Here is an 18,192-nt window from a genome sequence, read left to right on the forward strand (position 1 = left end):
GCCTTCAAAGGCTGAGATCAATTGAGGGGCTTGACACTTAAATAATGAAATGAAGTAACTTACGTTGTCAATGAGTCATATGTTTAATGCTATGGCCCATGCAGAACTTGGCTTGAACTCGATATCCCTGCACTAGCCTGAATTATTTGCCCACTTTTTAGCAGCATGAAGGTGGTGTCAATCTCTGCTCTACTCCTCGCAGAAATAGACTTTTATCCACAGCAACTAGGAAATTGAGCAAGGACAATATCATCACCTTGTTATTTTTCAGCCATCTATTAGCAAATGACCTTAGTTCCCACATTTTTCCAGAGAGTGATGAATGCTACAAGCTTCAGCTGGTGTTGGTAGCCAAATATAAATGGTCACTGTTGAAAGCTATTTACCTAATGGAATGGACATTATCAGGAATTATCAGATATTATTTCAACAGATTATTATTTGAAGGCATTTGTAAATTATTTATTATTTCTTTGAATATTTATTTAGAAAACTAGACAGTCTACATGGGTTGCTCGAGTAACATGGCCGAGCGAATGGTTCTGTTTGGTGTATATACAATGAACCTGTTTGGTTACTGAAATCTCATAATGGTGGAATGTCCTTGGGAAAACTTTTGAAATCCAGCCTGAACAATCATGTGACAATTCTGTGTTCACTGGGCATAATCCCCACCAGAACCAAGCAAATTCTGCTAATACCAGACTTAAAAAGCTCTGTGAAATTTTAAGGTCACAAAGTATTACTCAAACATTTGCAATTAATGAATGAGTAAGAAGCAAAATATTTCAAGGTCACAAATGGTCTGGTCTCAAAAGTACAAAATTAGATAAAAAGGGAAGAGCCTCCACTTTCTCAGGAGAAGGGCTGTGAAATACACCTATTATTTCCAAACATGTTTCCCAAGGGGTATTCAAGCATCTTGAAATTGATTTTTTTTATATTTTCGTTTAAAGTAATTTTGCCCAACAGAGCACTTGTATTTGCTGTTATTGCAGCCCTGATTAGCAGCCCTTAAAGAACTTAAATGGTACAATGTTAAAGAAATACCACAGAAACATTTGAGTGCAGACACAACAACATACAATTAGCTATTCTCAGGGGTGACTTAACAGAATGTATTTTATTAATGTGGTTTTGTCACTTACCTAGCATGCAATAACCTCTAGAGATTAGTAGTAGGATTTTTAAAGTCATAGTTGCAATAAAATAAATTTGGTTAAAAAAAATCCATTTTTATTTTTAAAGTCATATTTATTTAACTTGTTTTTCTCTTTTTTTTATGAGCAAATCTGAAATAAAATCTTTAAAAAAAAAATGATAATATTATTGAAATTATTAAGACAAAGTACTAATTTATATCACATAAAATATGGAATTTTTCATATTCTAATTAACTTTCCCCGGTAAAACAGAATACACCAGTAAAACATTTATTTATACGTGATAACTATATGTGCAGCATTTCCCTCGGACATCTCATTTTATTACCTCATCTCACAATAGTTTAAATTTATACAGCAAACGTAGAGATTAAGGATGTCATGGTGCTGAAGCTTAAAGGGAAGCGTCACAGCTTTTGGCATGAGTAATTTCATGTATCTACCCTGTAGCTTGTGCTTCTTGTAATCAGTGTAATTGGTTTGGGTTAAAACTATTTACCGTATGGCAGTTAAGATCTGTGGCAAAATGTGGCAGAATAGGTAAATCAATTAATCTCATTTCCTGAATTTACCTCCCTTTACTCTTACATCACCATTAGAAAGGATGTCTGAACCAACGAATAACAGCCATCAACGATCTAGAAATAGGTAAAGTTACGTGAACTTATGTAGTAAAAAGAGACAGAAACAAAATTGTTAAACACAAAACAGCCTCATTTGTCTACATCCAGTGTGGTTTCCTAATCTCTTTATTTTATTAGAAGTTTTAGTGCCTGCATCGGAACTATCTTAACAACTTAACCCCTTAATGTCAATGGGCGGTCTGAAAACCCATTGAAGACAATGCATTTCGAGCCCGTACATGTAAGGGCTTTATCATTAAGGGGTTAAATAAATGTGTAAGCTTCCAAAACAAAGTGATTCAACGTTCTTACTGCAGCCAGTCGGTGGGAGTCCGCACAACAACACAACCAGGTTAGTGAACCTGATTAGATTATTATCGACTCCATTTGTTAGGTGGCTGATCTTTGCATTCTCTGCTGAAAGATGGGACCTACTGTGTACCCTTCAGCGTGGTGCATAATCTACCAATGTAACTTTTGTAGGTGCCCAGAACAGAAGCAGCCAATGTATTCCTGCGGTTGTGGACACCTTAATAAATAATCACTTTCACAGTTGGAGACGTCCTGCTGTTTGATTAAGCTCCTGCCACACTTTGCCTGTCTGATATAGGATAATGGGCATTACAGTCCAACAACAGCTGTGGGCTCAGCCACCCAAGCTCGGATACATTCTTCACAATCAAGCAGTATGTTTGCGCGTATATATATATATATATATATATATATATATATATATACTCTTTGAGCAGAGATCAATCACTAAACAAAGAACGTGTCACCTGCCAAAGGGCTATGAAATTAGTTTAGCAGATAAGACTGCTGTAAAGGGAAGAGGGAGAAAGATACATAAAGAAATTCTCCTTTGCTACCCATTGCATTACAAGAGCATTCATCAAATTAATTACCAGAAGGGGCCTAACTCTTGTGCGTGGAAGACAGTAAATGAGGGAGTGGGGCAGTGTGACAGGACCTGATGCAGTCTGAGCTGTTTGGTTGTGTAATTAATTGGAATCTTGCCAGCTTGACAAATTGGGATGATGAATCTATCTGAGGTGAAGAGATAGGGGGGGAAATGCATAATCAGTCAAAGATTTAGTCCAGAAATTTTTTTTTAACCTGGCTCCACTAGACAGCAAATCCTTTAAGGACATACGCACATAAAAGGCCGTCCTTTCACCGTTTAAGGTAACCCTTTCCATATGCTAGGCCTTAACGTATTGATGAGGTTAGAAATTTGGACCTTTAATATATATATATAGTCTGGATATATATATATAAGGATATATATATAGTCTCTGGTGCACTAATAGACTTGCAATATTCATAGTTATAGTTAGTTATCTATAGGCTGAAAAAAGACATGCGTCCATCAAGTTCAGCCTTTCCTATATCTGTTCATTTGTTGCTGTTGATCCAAAAGAAGGCAAAAAACCCCAGTTTGGCTCTTTCCAATTATGCACTAACCAGGTGTGAGACTGTGAACCCAGGGAGTTGATTGGCATGGCATCTGGGTACAGCTGCTATGCAGATTATACATATGGGTCCCAGGGGTGGAGCAATTGGAGAGCAGGGTGGGCCAATGCTCCATTCCTCCATTCTGTGGAAATTCCATGTCGGCTTTCCCAGAAGGCTAGAAGTCTGCAGGATCCGGTCCGGGATTCCTACGGGGCCGGCACCAGGCACAGGTGCTGGGCATTCAAAACCCCTGGAGCCTGATACTCAGGAGACTGTTGGGGGAAGAAGTAGTTCCCTGTGCTCCCAGGGCAAGGAGAGGCCCTGAACAAGAAGACCATCCCTGAGCCAAGTGAGGCATTACCTGTCTGGACATTTTGTGTGCTGTCTGGGGGAGGTTTTCCAGAGCCATCAAATGTTAGCTCTCCACCTTCTTCATACAGAGGGGGAGAGATAAATAGGGAGTGAGAGATAGAGAGAGTGGGGGAGAGAGGGAGATAGAGAGCGCCATTTGAGTGCCAGGGCCCCAATCATCCCTGGTTTAGCACTGACTTTTTAGTCAGGACCATTAAGATAAGGAATTCACTGACAAATACATTTGATTTGGCAGATTAATTCAATTATGATTCTAACTATATTTAAATGAGGAAAGGATGGTGTGAACATGGACTTTACTGCTTCTTGTTAGCCATATAATACTTAACTAATTTGCAGAGTTGTTCAGCAAAATGTGTATGTTTTTTTATTATTAGTTGTCATCTGTTATGTTATTTTCCCCATCTTTTAGGACGAGTACTAAATACTGTAAAAAATGAAAATGGGGTTTTAGCTTATTAATGGTGTAACGGATCCCGGTACCCCCAATAGGTATATCTGCTAAAGTCGGCTTCCTCCGCTACTCTTACCACTTAACCTCTCGCTTGTTATGGGCTGATGTCAGAATATCTGCCACCAATGCCTTCCCTTTAAGAAACATCAGCCGAGACTAGATGCTTGAAGGTAAAATCATGGACTGGGTTTAATGGGAAATACACCTGAATTTAAACTGTTTAAGGGGGTCATTTACATACAATAGTCACAGCAAAACACAAATAATTATCAGGCCTTCCTTTGCACACTGCTCACTATTTGCACTCAGCCCACCACAGCCCATTAGGGGGTCTCTATTATAATCTGTGTGCAGATAGATGGTAAACACGGGCTGGATAAAACGGGATATCAGTTCTTCGTGCAAATACTGGAGAAATCAGCAGTACAACCTTCTTTTTTTCTTCTCAGAAAACCTGCTCCTGTGGGCCACAGCATTCCCAAACTAAGGCTGCCATCTGTGAAATATTTGGCATACTCGTCAAAAAACAACTCGTCACACTGATAGTTCATAAACCCAATTTGTGCTAAAATGCATGCTTGTTTAAAGTTAAAAACATACATAGAAAAAAAATCTATCATCTTCTCAAACTGCGTGTGAATTTTAAAGAAATATTATGACAATTTGCCATCAGATTCTCTGATCTTACTTCTGTCTGGTATTCACATTATTGTAGATATCGCTGGTAAATACAGGGTTAATGGCAATGTGATTTCTTCCTAAGACACAGAAAAATAATTATATTTCAGGAAGGAAAAAGAATAGTGTGAAGTTGCAATGAACCTCCCTTTAATTGGATCTGATGAAAAACCATGCAGGGAAAAAAATTGTCTGACAAAATAAAAAAGGAGAGATTCATTACGTGAAGGACACTTTATCCTTTTGCTGTGCTCTGGTTCAGCCTGGTAAGTACTCATTCTTAATAGGTTCTGCATGGAACAAGAAATATTCGAATGCCACATCATCTAATGACTCCCCATGCCCCTGTGAGAACCTGCTCAAAAGAGTATACAGTAACACAACACATTCACCCAAAAACCGATTCACTCACTCTTCCCTGGGCACTGCTCGATGTCAATAATAAGGACAAACCTGACATTTTTGAATCTTAAACCATTTACAATGTATCTTCAAACTTAAAATAGCTTCTAAATTGCTATAGAAGGCAATACAGCAAAAGTCAGATGCAACCGCCCTTTTGGAAAGTAATAAATTAGGATCCCCAATACATGTCATTGTAGTTGATATTTCAGAAATGTTTACTTAATCATTAGAAACAGGTATGGTTTATTCATGGTTTAGTAGCTTTATGTTATCTTGCAGTAACCTTCTGGTGCAAAAAATGGTTTCTTGATTGTTTATCATGGCTGGATGTGCTTGTCAGGTGAAGCAGCTATTATTAAAATAAGTTGGCCCTTATACTTATGCTAGCAGGGAGAAAACATTGAGTACCCTAACCTAGGTGGTCTACCTGGGTGAGGAGAAATGTACTTCTAATGACACCATCTCTGTTCCCCACTTTGGTCTACTGGAGACTGTTGAGCATACTTGGGAACTCTCCGAGTCTGAGACTTAATGTTTGGGTAGCTCTGCTACTCTGGGTAGACTACCCTGGGTAACTCCCTGATATTGCTATAAGACATTCTATATGCATGACAGCAACCAAAGATATTTGTGCCATTGGAACAACAAGGTTCCTGAACAGACAACCAGGATTGATGTAGATAGACAGCTGCTAAGACCCTTGTTTTTTTCACTGCAAACAATGATCCTTGCAATTTGAAGAGAGCATGCAGTTCCATCTGGGAAAATGGAAAATATCAGATAGCCCCCAACTTCTCCAACTTCTTCTGCAGAAGCACAAATTATTCAAAAATAATAAAAAAATATACAATAATTCAGTAAGCACTCGTTACTGAAGAAGCTGAGTATTGGCCCTGTAACCTTTCCAGCAAGATAAATGGCTAACCAGCACTAACCAGGGCTATCGTTAAGTCCTTTAACGAACCCCATGAAGACTCTATTCTATTCACAATACTACCATGAACCAATGCTCACCAAAGCAACTAATAACCTCACAGTCATACCTGATACATTTCTGTTGTAATTGGACTAACTGGACTTCTTTATCCCCTTGACACAGTTGATTTTGTCATTCTCCAACATATATGGCTTCTGTGATAATGTAGTGTTGTCATGTCAACTACTTGGACCTGGTCCCAGGTGACTGCTAAGACCTGGTCCCCAATCCTCAGAACTGTCCTGTCTCATCTCTGTCACGCGCGCCGCGGTACCTACCTCTGACGCCAGGGCTGCCTCGCCTGGTCCCGACTCCTCCGTCGCTGCGGTCCCCGCCGTACGCACACGGCAGTGTCGCGGTCCCGCCTCCTCCACCTCGGCTGGGATCGCGTCTACTCGCCGTGGACGCGCCAGCACGTCCCCCACGCGTACCGAAGGGGACGCGGTTATGACGCGGCGTAGGTCCGCATCGGGCGTACCGCTGCGTACACAGCGTACGCAGCGTACGCAATCGTACGCTGCACAGCTGTTTGCAATCACTCTCCTATTTAAACGCCACTTTTCTCTCCTGTCTTCACCCGTTCAAAGTGTAATGCTTTTTGGGTGTGCTGATTGCTTTATATTATCTCGATTTCATTGTGTACCGACCTTTGCCTGTTTTTGACTACGATTCTCGCTACCTGCCTACGACCTCGGATCTGTTTACCCGTTTTGCTCCTATTCTGCCTGCCTCGACCTCGGATACGTTTGACCTCGCTGCCTGCCTTTGCAATTTTGATTACGGACTGTATACTGGACTTCTCTACAGTGCTTATCTGCATAGTAGGATCCTTCCTCTCTCCCTCACCCCGTGACAATCTCCTGTTGAAGGGATGGACCCCATACGGTTAGCTACAGTTCAACAAAGCTAAGCATGGTAAAGCTTTCTCCGCATTGATGTTTGCATATGCAGGGCAGCCTTCATTATCCCTGAATACGCGATCCAGAACAGAATTTTCCAAGACACATGGAAGCTTTTTTGATACCAATATAACCATGCTATATAACCATGTAATCTAAACATGTAATTAGACAACGCTTCGACTTTTGTGTGTTGTGTGCCTTGTCTCGATTATGCGCATGATCTAAATAAAGAACTCTTTCTGAAGAGAATTCGACCATTAATTCAACCAACAGGTGCTGTCCCAGGCAATCAGGACATGTGGTCATCCTAGCATGGCACCATATTGCACCTCTGATGAAAAGCTTTGAGGAACCAGCTAATCCCCAGCAGAACTTTGTAGACCTGAGCCTGAAGTGTGTTTTCTATATGTACAAGTACGTTCACATTTTGGAGTGAATAATAGTTAATATTAATTTCCATCACTACATTCCCTTATACTACACTATTGGTCGGTATTTTTATTTCTCACTTTTTTTTAATGTATGTTTATGTAATTGAGCAAAGTCAGACTTTATGGCAGAAAACGGGCAGAGGGAACATGCCTCAAAAAGAGACATCAAAGGTCTGGCATGCCAATGTCAACCATCCTCTTGCTGTAGGTATATTGGCCTGCCAAAACATAACATAACCAAAGCTTGTTCATTTTCCCCATAATATTCCACCAAAACACTAACTGGGTTACTCATTACATCCCAACTTGATTACAGCAATTGTTTGCTAAGTTGTGCCGTATTCACATGCCGCAATGCCTGTATACCACTGTCAGACTCTTGTGGTTCATACTTTATTCATTATCTACAAGCCTTTTGTATCTAAAATCCCATAAATGATTAGCATGCATCCTTAACAGACTCTGGAATGTTATCAGGTTCTGTCTCAAATAGTTCATTATTGTGAAATAATTTCTATAGCATGTATTATAGCAGGTGAATTGTAGGTGAAATACATTGTGGGAACTCACTAACACGGAAAGTGCCTATGCTATGCACCAATGGCACATAAATACGGTAATCATACATCCCACAGTTTTAGGGACAGGACCAAATTTTAATACCAAATGTCCCACATGAAAAAGAAACATACGGTATATGTAGGATACAGGGCCGGACCTGGAATAAAAGCTAGCCCTGGAAATAACTAAATACCAGCCCCATATTTCATGGTGCCATTACTGTGCATATGGCACGTGTATGGGGTCTCAACTACATTTGTTTGTTTAGAATAGGTACAAACCATGCATTTATAAAGTATATTTGAAAAACAAATTAGTTATAAATAAGATGCATATGAAAACACAGTTCTTAATATCACTATGGCCCATAACATCATATAATGTGTTGGGATCATCTTAGAAAGTGCAAATAATGCTAAATAAGTACATTGAAGGACAATACAAAGACATGTACATGAATCTTTTTACTACCAAGAATTTTATATAAAAAAAAACAAAAAACACATGGCTGTCCTCTAAGATTAAATAAAAAAAGAATCCTTGTTTGCAGTCAGGGTAGTTAAGATGTGGAATGCACTACAAAGTTAAATGTTTTTTTTCTTTAGATTCACCAAATACTTCAAAAAAGTCTATATATACACACACTAATCACCACACTTACATTTTCTTACAGGAAGCACTGCTACTTGGACTTCCTGTTGGAGGCTGCTAGTAGCCCTACTTCCTATGTGTGAAAGCTGAGTGCCACACAGATGAAGTATGAGCCTCTCCCCCTTCTACAGGGTCGCCAAGATGAAAACATTGTATTGACGTACAAATTCAGAAGGCCACTGTGGAAAATTATACTCCTTTCAGAAATCGTGGATGGGAAATGTGATCTATGTGATATTTAATAAACACATTTATTTACATCTCCTCCATTATATTATATTATCTCCTCCACACACACACTGGCAAAAAAGATGTGTGCCGATACTCCTCAACATGCATTAAAATACTATACTGTAGCTGCCAAACCACACACTCCATGCTGAATTAGTTAATTATATTACACACACACACACAGTGTTGCTTTTTGATTCACTAGTATGATACAACATATTAATGGTTTTCTGTCAGTTGATAACAGATACCTTTTCGTTTAACCCTTACAAAGACACCATGACCTGCAAGCAACTCTCGCCCTTTTTGCATTCATTTAAACACAACAAAAAAGGCAAACAGCATGAAATTCTGTGTTTCATGAATTAATAATCATTGCCAAGTGCATTGCTTGACCCTTTAAACTCTGTGAAATTAATATAAGTAGACAACCCAAATGCACTTGGCCCCTGAAGACGTTGGGAAGTTCACTTAAGCTTCCAAATCCCTTTAAAGTTTTATAAGGCGGCTTTTAAAGTAAGTTCTTTGTACTTATTAATGGTGACAGGCAGCATTGCAGGGACTACCGAACCTTTGCTGACCTTTGAACCTGGTACGGTGAAGTACAGTCATCAAGGGAAATATCACAATCACTACTTGTACATTACACTAAGGTCCTGACTCCTGAAAAAGGCCCCTGAAGGCTTCTCAAAGGATGTCAGTGAAACAAAGAGTAGATTCCATGAAGTAATCCCATGGTTCTCCCTTCCTGTTCTGTTCAAACCATTTAGCTACATTCACTCTAAAGCCGCAAGATGTTGTACATGCCGGCCGACTCCTCACTGCGGCTTGAGGAAATTTCAGAGTTATTTTCCAAAGACTGTATTCTGCAAAAGTAGTCAAGATTTAAATATTTTAGGCTGCCATTTTAAATGAAGTTGCCCTTTTTTTGTTTGATTACTTGCCTTCCCTTTTATACATCAATCAGGGCCAGCTGGCCACCCACAAAACCAGACAAAAGTCTGGTGGTCTAGTAGTGCCCAATGGTACAACCCACTAACCTTTACTACCACGTGTACTGCAGATCCAGTCCTTTAATGAGGAGCCATGGACTACACGCGGCCACACACTGGAAGTATGTCATTTTAATCCCTGGTCCAGTCCAGACTATAGTAGCCTACTACCCTGTGTTAGGAAATCCCCATAAGTGTATTGGAGGGCATTTTTTTCTTTAAGAGGATGAACAATCTTTGCAGCCATTGATATATAATTTTATTTACCGTATCCTTTGAGCAGGCAGATGTAGATGGTTCTATATGTATTATACAACATGTCAAATTCTATCTACTGTCAATAATTCATTTTGTGTGCCTTCAAAACAGCATCAATTCTTCACAGCATTTTTTTACTCTTACCAAAAACTTTTGCACAGTACTGTGTATTAAAAAAAGAAAGAGCTAAGGTACTCGCGGACCAGTTACTAAGTTATCTGATGTCAAACCTGGCCGCTATATCTGGTTTAATTAACAAAGTATCTATATGTAAAAAGGTTGTTGGGTGCATCTACTGCAAACCAAGGAGCTGGGGAGTCACATATATAGAGATGATTGTGCTGTAACTGTATGCAAAAGAGGGTGATTATATATATATATATATATATATATATATATATATATATATATATATATATATATATATTATAAGTTATCCTTCAGCTATAATATGAATACAGTCCATATGATGTCTGGAGTATACATTTAAAAGGAAACTTGCCAGGCATGATAGAAGCCAAGTGCTTGTGCATGGTGATATTAATGCATGCATTCTGTATCTCCACATAAATGAGCAGAAGACCTTCCATGGGAATTCATACACCTGGGGCAATCACATGAGCTGGCAAAACACTAGATTATTAATATTTTCTCTGGTGTGTCGGTATGCCAACATGGACTCTCATTTTCTCTCCTAAATTACATACAATATCACTCATAATTTTTATTGCCCCCTCTCCCATTTCCACAAGTATGAAAATGCTACTTTTCTGTATTTTTTCCCTGTTCTTTAGTAAATGCTCTTGTAACTACCGTATTTGTTTTTTTTCTTCTTTCTAACAGCCTCTAATGTGCACCCCCGCACCATTTCACATGCCTGGCCTCAAAAAGCTCTCATTCTAATTACCTTTCCAGTTATCTCCTTTCTCGCTCTCTCTCTTTCTCTCTCCCTAGAGATGTCTCAATTAGTGTTCCCGTTCCTACTACCTTGTCACCTCTCAGCTACAAGGTGGGGCTGGCTCCGGCAGAATCCATGCAGAAAATAAATGAGCAGCCGTTCTTGGAAGGTGGTATGATTTTACAAACTGGTGCACTTTTAATAGATGATAAATGCACAGAAAAGCGGTCTTATTAATGCAGCGCGGTTTGATTTGTTTGGCAGGCTGTGTGCATTCATTACTGTAAGATTCAGCCTCGCATTCTGCGCCCCGCTACAGGCAGTAAGTGGGGGCTAATTAGCATTGCTTTGGTCAGAAACTAAGAATTAACTCTTGTCTTCAAGGCCAGGGCTCAGGGATATATTTTGCTTTTGTCTACAATTACATTTGTAGGTAATTATAGAGACCTTTAGGGTAACAACACAGGAGAATTCTGGTTCTTTTTTATGATTATAAAATCTGTTTAAAACATATTGTACAGTCTGTTCGTATTAGCACTACTGGAGGGTAATGCATCGGGTATTACAGGTAAAGGCCAAATATGCAGTCAAAGCATTACATTACATTTATTTATATAGCGCCAGGACATTAGAGTTGGTAGGATAAGTATAAAATCACAAACGATAACAAACTGGTACAAAAGGAGAAGAGGGCCCTGCTCTTGTGATCTTACAATCTAGTTGGTGGAGGGGAAGTGAAACAGTAGGAGAGGACTGCTTGGTTGAGGATGAGTTGATCGAGTCAGGTTGAGTCAGGTTGAGTCAGGGAAGATGGTTCCTGCAGTTTCCCTCCAGTCCAACTCCATTCTAACTCCTATCATCTCTCTACTTATGATGAGTCCACTGGGGACGAGGCCACTGCAGCTACATTTCCATGCATTGTAGGCTATAAGGTTCATGGAGACCCCTAAGCAAAAGGGGTACTAAGCATCTCTTAACTTATATGGCAGTGCTATGGCTAGTACCCATAATGAAGAATTTGAAGGCATTTGTTTTGACAATTAAAGAAACATACATTTCCCCGGTTAGCAATTGCAATTTGATTAATTTTCATGTAACTCTATTTATAATTGAAAGAAATTAACACAAAGTCAAAATACTCCCATTCCAATACTCTGTGGTGAGGAAATAACTAAAACAATGCATCACAAATAAGGTATTTAGGTAATATGTGGATTTTCCCAAAATTGGTAAAATTATGGGAGTAACAGATCGTTACTGAACAGCATACAGTATATCTATGGAATGAGTCTAAAGAACCTCCAACAGGGAAAAGTAAAAACATAAAATGCTGGCTCCCATTGGGAAGGTACCCATGGTGATGCATTCATAGATGCCCTTCCATTCTTGCGATATTACAATAACAGATGTACTTAGCCCTTTACAATTTATAGTACAATAAAAAGGGAGTTCCAATAAGTGCAGTCATATAATAAGTAAGAAAATGCAAAAAAAAAGCCTGGAAAAGCCTCACGGGTACTGTAGGTGTCATCAGCAGTTGAAGGACCAGAGGTGGCACAGCTCCTGAACATAGGAGGGCCTCACAGTGCTGCTGCTTACCGAACAGCTCATTTGTAGCCTCTAAGAGTTCTAAGACTCCAAAGACCACAAGCATGAGGCCCTTTTTGTAATAAGGAATCCCACAAACCACCCTTGCCCCGCAAACCCTCAGGACAGCCATTGTTGTAGTCTAATAGAAACAGTTAGACCCGGCATGTCTGAGTTGAACATTGTCCTGTGACTGCAAGCCAATCATAGTTACATTTTACCAATGACTACCTTTCAGAATAACAGCAAAAGTAAAGGGTGCCCCTATAGATGCATATTAAAGTACACAATTGACTTGTATCTTGTGTCTTAAATAAAGGCGTTCTTATCCAAGCCAGGCTTTGTGTTGTTTAACAAACAATGACCCACAGCATCCGTTAGCAGCAAGCGTTTTACATTAGATTTTTTCTTGCTGTTCTGCCTGATGTGAATGCCAGATCATTTTGTGCAGCCACATTCAAACCTCCTCTACTTAGCACAATGAGGGAATGGCTCCTGTATCCAGAGGTTGTGCTGAGTATTTGCTGTGCTGTTTCTGCCCTCGGGATGCATGTGCGATAATTCTTTCAATTGTGCCCATTTATACCAGGCTGGAAATCATCTCTGCAAAGCTCACAGCTGTTTCTGGGTAATTCACTCCGTAATTAAATTGCTCCATGCTGTCCCCAGCTTTTTACATAAACTGTAAGCATTGAGATGTACCATGTTAGGTGTAGGCATTTGCGTATTCTATTGTGTGTTGTCTTCGGGACAGCTGATTTGAGAATTTTTAGGAAAGCGGAATTACTTAACCAGGCTATGGTGGGTACAAGGGCTGCACTGCACCCAGGCACTAAAATGAAGCCGCCACAGACTTAAAGCATTTTCTCCAATTTCATCAACAGCTCATTTGTTGACGATGCCTCCTCCGTTATCTTGTAATACTTGAATGGAATATCGAGTGCAGCTTACCACTTGCCAGTACTCTACAACCATGCAGGGATCCAGGGAGGAAGTCAAATTGCCCCCAGAGAAAAATGGTGGTACTTTGAGGAGTAGGCAGGGTTAAGCGGGGACATGTGATGTTGCATGACCCTGCAGTAGTGACATAGAGCTGCACTGAAGATAGGCTAATGAGTAGCTTCTGTGTATGTTTAAGTGTGTGCCTGGTCATGAGAGTGATTCTGAGTGTCTGTGTGTTGGTGTTTTGGTGTGAGTGAGTGTGAATATGTTAGCCCGGTGTCTGCTAGTATCTGTGTGTGTGTTAATGTGAGGGTCTGTGTTCATGTGTGTTACCCTGAGCAGTTGTGTGAGTGTTAGTGACGTCAGTGATGTCACCTGACTACACGCTCAGCATGGATGATATAATGTGTATGTTTGAGTGTGTGGCTGGGCATGAGAGTGAATATGTGTGGTATTGTGCGTGTTTGTGTGTTGCTGTCTTGGTGTGTGTGTTAGTGTGAGTGAGTGTGATAGCATCAATGTCTAGTGGGGTGTTCATGTGAGGGTCTGTGTGCATATGTGTTACGCTGAGTGGTTGTGTGAGTGTCAGTGACATTAGTAACGTCACCTGACTGCAGGCTCAGAAAGGATGATATGCTGATCTGCAATATACTGGATAAATATATATATATATATGTGTGTGTGTTTGTATGTGTGTGTGTGTGTGTTTAAAGCAAAGAAGCTCAACTAGGATTTGTGATTAAAAATGGACAGGTGCCTGCAGGGTTTATTGCCAGAAAACTTAGAATTAGTAGGCAGATCAGACCCATTCGGTCCTGTCTAGTCTGTCTGCGTTCCTGATGTAAAGACTCAAACCTTAATCAGTCATTAGTCTCATCTTAGATTTAGGAGCCATATGCATATCCCATGTATGTTTGAATTCCCTCACTGTATTAATGTCGATCGCTGGCGGCTATTCCACTTATCCACTACCTTCTCATCAGGGAAGAAGGCACTGATACCTGAGAAATAACCTTGCCATTACAGCCTCTTTAAATTCTACATTTTTACAAGTAGAAATCTTCAATATGGTAGATAAATGGTAGCATTTTATTGTAATTAAAAAATATATATATTACTGTATTATGTTTCAGAGTTTAATTTGGATGCCTATTTTTCACAAAATAAAATAAAGCATGCTAACATGTTAACCCCTTTTTTGACCGGGTTTTTAGTCCCCTAAAGCGACCAAAGCTTTTTTTGCCATTTCTAGCATATCTGACACAGCCAGTAAAAATGCCAACAAAAATATAAAAGTAGTATAGGCTCTGGATCTGCCCTTTTGTGACTTGCCAAGTGTGCAATCACGTGACATTGTGTGATACTGTTGGAGACACACACCCTGGCACTCACACTAACACATGTTTGTGCAGGGTTACTTGTGTGTATGGATGTGTATACACTACTGTTGGTATGAAGTTCTTATTGTGGGATGTTGTGCTAACTTTATGACAGATGTAACAGGACGAATGTCTTCAAAAACGTTCCACTTTTGACTCACCTGTCCCATTATTATGCCAAAAGTCTTGGGGTCATCAAGAATTTTTTTTTTTTGGCAAATGTGAGATGAGCTTTTGTGTTCTGTTTATTCAACAGTCGTTTTTGACTTGGAGACATAAATGAATCTCAAATGATTTAAAGCATTAAAACCTGTACTATCAATGGGAATATACCGCACAATAATCAGAGATACAAATTGGCAATACAGACGTCTAACGCCAGCAAATTCTTTATAGACAAACCCCGGTGTCATAATTGGTGTATCCATTAAACAGAGGTAATGAGACACATCATGTCTTAACACACCGACCATTTATTTATCTAGCTGAGAGCTTGACTGCCAGAAGCCACAAAACTCTAGATTAATAAGATAAAACCTTATTATCAGACACAGCTCTAACAACAAAGTGCAATAAAATACAACATATTAAAGGGGAGACGGATTTGCTCATGTACAGGTATCTGGGTTGTAAAAAAGTCATTGGCTACCATGTAGCTTACCCTACAGGGCAAACGGATGACCATGTTTCCAGATGTCTACAGCAATGTAGGGTATTCAGTACTCATAGTGCTTTCTTACCCCACGCTCGTCACAAGAACACTGTAGCGGGGGCAAGTGGGGACACAGAGCGTAGAGTCACATCCAACCTTGTTTTCTAAACAACAGTGGAGCTTGAAACAGTTAATTAGCCTCTGGGTATATATTGTTTTCAGACGTGCCACAAGCACAAACCTTAATGAGTGAGAAATGCCTTCAAGCTACACCTTAGTTTAATGCTTTCATGAGCTAATCAGTGAAACGTTCTTTTACAAAGGCAGAATAGACCAATGTCTAGTGTCTACAGAGTTTCTAGTCCTGTCAAACTTTTCACTACATAAAACTTAACAACGGTGTTTTAAAGGTCATCTCCAGCCATAGTCTTAATTTAATCACTTAAAACAGTTTTGAAATATAGAGTAATTTTATGTTTCAACAACAAGTTTTTTACACGGTACAATACTTGTAACAGCTGTATACTTAGTATACTACCTAATGCAGCTGAAGGCAAGCTTTACCCCAATGGATTCCTGAGTGCGTGGTGGATATCGGTGCAGATGCTGGCACAGACCTTGCCAATAACACTTCCTTGTGGCCTGCTGCTGGGTGCTGGGATATGCACCAGCAACTGATGTGCTGGCAAGCAAACAGTAATGGAGAGGTCTGTGCCAGCAACTACAAAAATCTCCACCTTCAGACTAGGGCAGCTGTTGACGGGGCCCAAGGGACGGGTTGCCTGGGCCCAAATCAGCAGCACTTTTTGTCGTGAGTTAAAGGTGGCCCAGTGTATATAGTATTTTTATGTATTTGTTTAGATCCGTTATCGGTCCAATACACTAAACCATCACAAAATGATGTTGTTATGCTACAGAGTTTGGTAAGCACTATACGGTACCATTTGAGTGATGATCTGGGTGCACCCGGGTACCTCATTAACATAAGTAGAACTTTATTGCCAAAAAGAACCAGCTCTCTGTGATAGAAATATAACCAAAAATATCAAATAACTGTGGTAACTCCCAGAGTTGAAAAATCCAGTTCTCTTCGCCCTCATGCAGATTTATTCAGCTGTGGACATTCGCAGACCCCGGAAAACATGCGCTTAACTGCAGGGGCTTTTTGAGGACCAACATTAAGTAGCTTTGTGCTATGGCGACGCTGTCTCATTGTCTTTGCAGAGTTAGGCAGGGCCTATTGAAAATATATAGCGGGTTCCCCAGTGCCGTGTAAATTAAAGCAATCTTTGTAAACAGCAGGTGCAGTCTATATATCAGCTGAAAGGCCTTTCCCTAGCACATTGCCTGGGTGTGTTGAAAGCTCAAGTAGGTGTCATATACATGCTTTATTCATGTCTCCATCAATAAAATTGATCAGCCTCGGTCAACACCTATATAAAGTGATTGGGAATCAATGTGCCAGAGAGCAAAATCTTATTTTTCTTCCGCTTTGGGCCACTCAAGCCTCCGTGCCAGGAAGCTTTAGGCTAATTCCATTCAACAACAGCAAAACAACACCTGAGACAGACAAAATATCCATAGAAACATCCTGCAGATAAAAAAAAGTAAAAAATAAACGATCAATTAAGCAAAACCTTTCACATTCTCATATAACACTAATTTTTTCCCTGAAAACCTCTGAATTATTTATTCGCCATCAAACCTGATTTGTTTTATGGACATTGTATTGACATTTTTTAGACTCCAATATGTTTGGCATTGTGTATATATTCATATAATTATGAATTATATGAATAGTTAGTTATTGTGTGCATGTGTCTGTCTGAGTGTGTTTTGTGTGTTAGTGTGTGTTAGCGTGAGTGTCCATGTGTGTGTGTTATTGTCTAGGTGTGTAACTGTGTGTTAGTGTATGTGTCTGGGTGTGTGCACACAGATAGACGGTCCACAAAAACTTTTCAAAGGGGGCAAACTATTAGCCCTTTCCAAGAGGTGGCACATAGACAGAATGACACTGAGCATGGGTAAGGGTAACATTTTGCCATATGGTAACCTTTGGCCGTGCTTAAAATAAATGATACATTTACTAACATTGTTAGATGCAGATGACCTAAATCAAGGTAATAAGATGGTAGCTAATACAAACAATTCAACAAGTGAAAGCCAAGTAGACCATTAAAGCATATTTTAGAATGGTATCAACACCAGAATATTGTGGCACACTTTAAACATTTAAGGACAAGTAAATTGGGACATGCTTTAAACATGCCGCACATCAATCAAATGCATGAGCTATGAAGATGGTGACTGATATCATTTTATTTGCTCTGATTTACAGCTATGTAGAGTTTACAACAGCTGTCATTTGTTGTTTAGAAGGATCTGAGATCCTGTTGGTATGATAACAATCCCATTACTGGGAAATTTGTTAAAATCTTTGGAGCACTGGGACTTTCTCATATTTTTCTGAACACAGAGGGGGAAAAAAGGCTTGTTACCCACGGAAAAGTTACGAAATAGATTTTCCCTTACCAAAGAACAACTTCACAGTATCTGTGATCCTACAGAGACATCTAGTGTTC

The sequence above is a fragment of the Spea bombifrons genome, chromosome 4, assembly GCF_027358695.1.
Source record: "Spea bombifrons isolate aSpeBom1 chromosome 4, aSpeBom1.2.pri, whole genome shotgun sequence".
Classification (NCBI taxonomy): domain Eukaryota; kingdom Metazoa; phylum Chordata; class Amphibia; order Anura; family Pelobatidae; genus Spea; species Spea bombifrons.